At 34.9% G+C, this 6,261-nt stretch overlaps 1 pseudogene; it reads left to right on the top strand.

Annotated features, from left to right (window-relative positions):
- Positions 1 to 1,047: 1,047 nt before the first annotated feature.
- On the top strand, positions 1,048 to 5,969 carry LOC114711125 (RNA polymerase sigma factor sigB-like; annotated as a pseudogene).
- The last annotated feature ends 292 nt before the right edge of the window (positions 5,970 to 6,261 follow it).

Genomic DNA, 6,261 nt, shown 5'->3' on the forward strand with positions numbered 1-6,261 from the left:
GATTATAAGGTTTTTCTATTGAGCCATGTAAAATAATACAAGTAAAGACCAAACAAGTTGTCAAAAAGACAAAGAAAAGGACCGAATCTGACAAGAATAATTTTTTTTGGCTGAGATTTTCATCTCATAAAATAAAAGTCTAGAAAAAACAAACTCAAAGTAATAGGGGAGTGAAACCTTGTTAAAAAATTTTATGGTGAAAATAACCAAAATCATTGTGTGTATAAAATTCACAAAGCATTTGTGCTCTTTGCGCACAACAACCTATTAGCTGCTCTTTACCAATAAAATTTTCAGCGAAATTTTTTTTCCAATTTTCCTGATTTTTTTTAAAGAATGAATTTGGAGGGTTAATGTGTAAATTTTTTTTGAAAATTTTCACTCAGGAATATTAGACACTTGAAAGTTTTTTTTTTTGTGAATTTGCTTAGAAGTTTAAAATCGTGACAATATTATTTTATACTGTTAAAAATGTTCAACAATAGATGCTAATTTTTTAATAGTGAGCAATAATATTACTATGATTTTAAACAAACAAGACATATTTGTATTTTAAAAAATTTTCAGCTGTCCGGTATTTCTAAATAAAAACTTTCGGAACAAATTTATTTCTTAATTTGTAACTCTCCCACAACATCATTATATATAGGTTTAATGGTCAATATTCAAATCTGAATTGAAGAGCCCTGGATTAAAAAACCACAAGTCACATTTCATGTGCCCATGCGATAATGATCTATGAAGTAAATTTTCCTCTTTGTAACCAAAAAAGCTCATATTCAGGACCATATGGTAAGGGACTTTCATTGTATTTCAATCCATAAAATATTTGTTATAATTTATTTTTAATATATTGCGGAAAGAAATATATATAGTTATAAAGAAGTGTCTCCGTTATTAGAAATTTTAAAAATCTATTCAAAAACAACGGTTTTCGTTGTTATTCTTGAAAAGGGTAAAAACTGAAAATAAAATGAATTGGGCTGTGTTTCTTTTCTCTCTCATCCTCATCATCTAAACACCGGCTCAGTCCCCCTTATCCGATTTTCTGCCTCTCTACCATCAATTCCCCGCACAAGTCTTCTCTTTTGTCCCTCCCCTCCTTCTTCCCCTTCCTATGACACACTCTCGATTGCCCTTTATTCACAAGCGGGCTACGCTTTTCTCTTCCGAGTAGTGGTGGAGCACAACCACATACGAGGGCCGTAGAATGTCTTGTTTATTGCCGCAGTTCAAGTGTCAGCCCGACACTTTCTCTATCCACTTCAGAGCTCATCCTCATGTTTCTCTTCTCTCCACTCATTCTCACTCGCGCTCCCATCTCCGTAAGTTTTCTCTTGTCTTTCCTATTTGACTATGCTTTTGATTTCATTGCGATGTATGCTGAACTGGGTTTATCGTAGTTTTGGTTACTTTGTGAGGACTTTCTAGTTTTCAGTAGTCTGCATTGCCCTTGTTGTTGATATGTGATACAAAAATTTATTCAAAAGAACACAGTTTGTTCCTTTTCGAATCTTTGGGACTTAGATGTATGTTATTCTTAGTCCCTGTCAGTGTTATCCACTGAATCGTGAAGTTGATATGCGACATATGGAACAAATTATCATTTTTGAGTTACCGTTGGTGTTGTGACGATTATGCATTTGTGTTTAGTCTTTTCGCATTTTGACATCAACTGCCGTTTCAATTTGGCTGCAGAAGCCATTTTTCCTTCTTAATTTATCTGTGCTTCTTCAATGCTAAACATATTTGTTGTGATGCATTGCCTTAATCATATTTCTAAGACACTTAATCTTGTTAGGCAAGGGTCATCTTCAAGAATAATCAATAATTTAGTTAAATTTCTGTAGAAAAAATTGAAAAATTGATGAAGAGTTTGGAAGAAAAAAGTGAAGTTTGTTTATTTCTATTGTATATATTTTCTCAAGGATCATCAATAATTCAATAATATAATTATGTTTCTGGAGAAAAATGAAAAAATTGAAGAGCTTGAAACTTGAAAAAGGAAAGCATAGTCTTTTTATTTGTACTGATATAAGAAACCACCCAAGGAATTGGAAATATATATAGTCTATGGCACATTAACCTTTGTCTTGTTTTAGAATTCCATCCTCTAGTTCTGAATCTACTTGTGCCAGGACACTACTATAACGAAATTGCTATTGTGAGTTTGATTCAAGTTACTTGTAGAGAAAATATAGGGAAAGCACAAACTAAAATTAGTTTTCGTCATAATTTAAATCTCACATAGTTGATATATGCTAATTAGGGAGAGTCATACATAACTCATTTTACCAGGTTTGATGAAAACTGTAGAGTTACCACTCTAGCGGCGGTGATGTGCTGACTTGCCATTGATTCTGTTGTGTTATGGCTAGATTAGCTGCAAACTTTCTTACCCCTATTGTTCTTTGACTGATTGAATTGATCTGATCAAATTGGTTCAGTTGAGCATTTGTTCACTTCCATTTTTCCTATCCAGATAATACTTACCGTGAAGAAACCTGGTCTTCTATAATTAAAGCGATATTTTCACTTGAATATCTTATTAACAATATTCATGCATTTCTTCTAAACTATTCAAAAGCTTCTAGCGTGAAGGGTGATTACATATATAGTTTAATTAGCGAGTTAGAAAGGTCCTCTATTTTTTTCTCTGTTTGTTGTAACAGTTACTGCAATTAGATTTTAACATTATGTTTTGTTGGAATTTGAAATATGCAGCAAAAAATAGAGAAACTCTGTGTTTCCAGGCACATTGTCTTTTATCTGCCACACCTCCTTCCACCTCATCATCAACTGGATCAGCAGCAATTCTCAGTTTGGAAAAGTTGGCATTAACTCCTATAGATGGTAATTCTGACTCAGTCACTGCAACCAGACCTTGGACATATATTGGTACAACTGGTCCACCCACAGAGGTTAGATTACGCAATTATATTTTGGCATAATAATTATATCAATTCCATGATTGCCTGATCAACACATAATACATGCGCTGAAAGTGATCTATTCCTAATAGTTTGCATTTGAGGTGTTAATGGACAAACCAGTTCAAGTTATTTGTGCATGCCCGCCTAATGATGTTGAAGTGCAGCGTGATATACTATGATTGGATCTGTCTTGTGTACTGTTGCATTATTATTATACTCTAATAATGTTGAGAAACATTAAGTACCAATTTTTATTAATTTTTTTGGGCCATATGCAATTGAATTTCACTATTTGCTTGATTTTTTGGTAAATAAAATTTCTCTCGCTTTATCAATCACTCTTCATTTTGGTTTGTGTTAACCAGTGTTGTTGTGAAATGCAAACTTTTCTAGTTTTCTTATATGCAGGTTAGTTGATATTCAATTTGAGAGTTTTGACCAAGCTCTTAATTTTGGAGTATTTCCAAAGATTTTAAGTCATGCAAAATCTTTAACATATATATAAATATATATCTATATATAACTTTCCAGTAGCTAATTTGCTTTGTGCTATTAATCAGGCAAACTTTATAGCTACAGAATCTCTTATTACTAGTGAAGAGGCCGTAATAGCTGCTGCTACTTCTGAAGCTGTTGCCCTTGCTAAAGCAGCTTTGCAGGTCACAAAGAATGCAGCTATGCGAGCCAAAAATAAGTCCGCAGCAGAATCAGAGTATAAACCGTCTATTTCTTCCAAACCTGATAACTTACTTCTTTAATGGGTACAACGTATGGAAGCTGAAGATGGTCTAGTGGGAGGGTCCATGGGCACTGAAGCAGAGACGATGCGAGACAGTAGCATAAATAATAATGAAGAGGAGGCTGATGATGTGGAACCGACAAATGAGGAACTTGAGCATCTGCAGAAACAGCTTTTTGGCGCCATATCTGTTAGGGCAAAGCGCCAAACTGAATGAAAAGCTAGAAGAGCCAGGGCAGCTGAGAGGGCTTCCACAAATATTCTGTTTTTCAAGTCTGGATCTTCTAGCCGTAAAAAATGTGCTGCTATGCAAGAAGTAGACTATACTGATCCATTACGATATTTAAGAGCAACAACTAGCACTGCTAAACTTCTTAGTCCAACTGAAGAACTTGAGCTATCTGAAGGAATACAGGTGTGATATGGTGGTGTTCATGTCTATGATGCTAATCACTTAATATTTAGCAGATAATCTTCATGGAGCTGTTTCTTTTTTCCTTTTTTAATGTGTCTTGGGCATCTATGTTAGTTGTCATTCTAAAATTTTCCCGAATTGGCGTCAGCCTTTTTGAGGTATTGTGTTTAGCACCACTAACTGGATTTCTTATCACTTGCTTCAAATGATTTACTTTAGATGAGTAGCTATGTCCTAAAGCCAGTTAAATTTCTTTCTGGTTCTTTTAATTTTTATTTTGTTGGCATTTAATGGAATTTAGAAACTGCTACCTCAAAATAAAGAAGATTTTGTTTGCTGCTAGACTTGTCTTAAAGTTCTCATAGCTATGTAATGTTTCTCAAATTTTTTGCTTAATTGTAGTCAGATAGAGGTGTGCATTACTTTCCGTGCTATTAAGAATTGAGGATGCAGGGAAGCTTTTCAAGCTCTCCCTTTTGTCATCTGTTCTGTAACTGAGAGCAGAAAAGGAAAAAGGAAGTTAAAAAATTGTTATTATTAATTTAATAATAATAGAGCTACTCATGTAAATATATATCACCATCATAAGATTTCGTGACTTTGTAGAGCTTTCAAAATTTGAAGTCAAAGGATCACTAGAGAGCTAGAAGTATCTTTTTCATTGTGGATTAAATTTCTCTATTCATTTATAGCCTATCTTATTTTCCTTTTCTATATTTCAGGACCTACTAAAGTTGGAAAAACTCCAGGATGATCTAGCAGAAAGATGTGGCAGTCCGCCAGCATTGGCTCAATGGGCTACAGCAGCAGGACTGGATCAGAAAACCTCAAGAAAGCGCTTAAATTATGGCACCTTTTGCAAGGACAAAATGATTAAGAGTAATATAAGGCTTGTCATATCAATTGCTAAAATTTTATCAGGGAGCTGGAATGAATCTCCAAGATCTTGTCCAGGTTTTTGTCTCACCAGTATACTCTTATGGTAAATAAATATTGTCAGAGGTAAATCCCATTTTAGTCCTCCAAGAATTACTCAAGTATCAGTTCGCTCCCTATAACATTTTGTACCGCTTTGTTGTTAGAAAGATTGCTTTTATTTCAATTCCATGGAACATCTAACCCTAAGAGATTGTATTGTAGTACCGCCATACTTTCAAGTACTATAAGAAGACTCAAATTCTTTGAGGGAACGAATTGAATGGTTGGGTCATCTTTAGGGGACTAAAATAATTAAAATATCATGTTAAGCATGGTGATGATGACCTTGATGCTTCTAGTAATGAGTACTTTATGCTTTTCCTTATTGACTCACAAGAAGGATTTCGAGGCCTTGTGAGAGGTGCTGAGAAGTTTGATGCTTCAAAGGGTCTTAAGTTCTCCACCTATGCTCACTGGGGGATTAAACAAGCTGTTCGGAAATCGCTTTCCGATCAGTCAAGGATAATTTGCCTACCGGTGAGTAATCTGTGATTGTTGAATGATGATTACTTTCTCCTTAACCATGTATCAAAGTAGTTCCTATGCCACATATAATTTGTTGTTCCAAATGAACTGCTTTGTGTTGTTCTTGGCTCAACAGCTCCACATGGTGGAGGCATCTTACAGGGTGAAGGAAGCAAGAAAATAATTGTATAGTGAAAATGGAGGACAGCCTGATGATGAAGAAATCGCTGAGGCAGCTGGACCGTCCATGAAGGGGCTAAATGCTGTTCTTATGACCCCAAAATCTCCTTGATCACTGGAACAAAAGATTGGGATCAACCAGAATCTTAAACCTTCGGTCTATCCTCATCTTATTCAAACTTCTCCCATTCAAGTATCAATACTCTTCGGTCTTGTTGATATGGTTGTAAGAATATTGAAAAGCTTGAGGAGGATGTAGAGTAAATGGAATCTTAGGTGCTTCTAGTTGCTGCTACATTAAAACAAGTTCCCTATACTTTAGTGAGATTAAAAAGCATTTTGTATCTATCTGTTTATGGTCATGAAAGATTATCACGTTATGTGATTCCTCATCTCTACTTCTCTTGGATGTCCCCAACAAATAATCCACTACCTCGTATTCCAACACGAGCGCAGGCCATCGTCAATTTTGTGGAATATGTTAAGCAATTTCCGTGGTCGTCCTTCAACAATTTCTAATGGTGAATCAAAGCAACAAAATCTTTTGTTGG

Source organism: Neltuma alba, unplaced genomic scaffold (genome assembly GCF_004799145.2).
Source record: "Neltuma alba isolate B1F8T4 unplaced genomic scaffold, ASM479914v2 tig00011277_pilon, whole genome shotgun sequence".
Taxonomy (NCBI): domain Eukaryota; kingdom Viridiplantae; phylum Streptophyta; class Magnoliopsida; order Fabales; family Fabaceae; genus Neltuma; species Neltuma alba.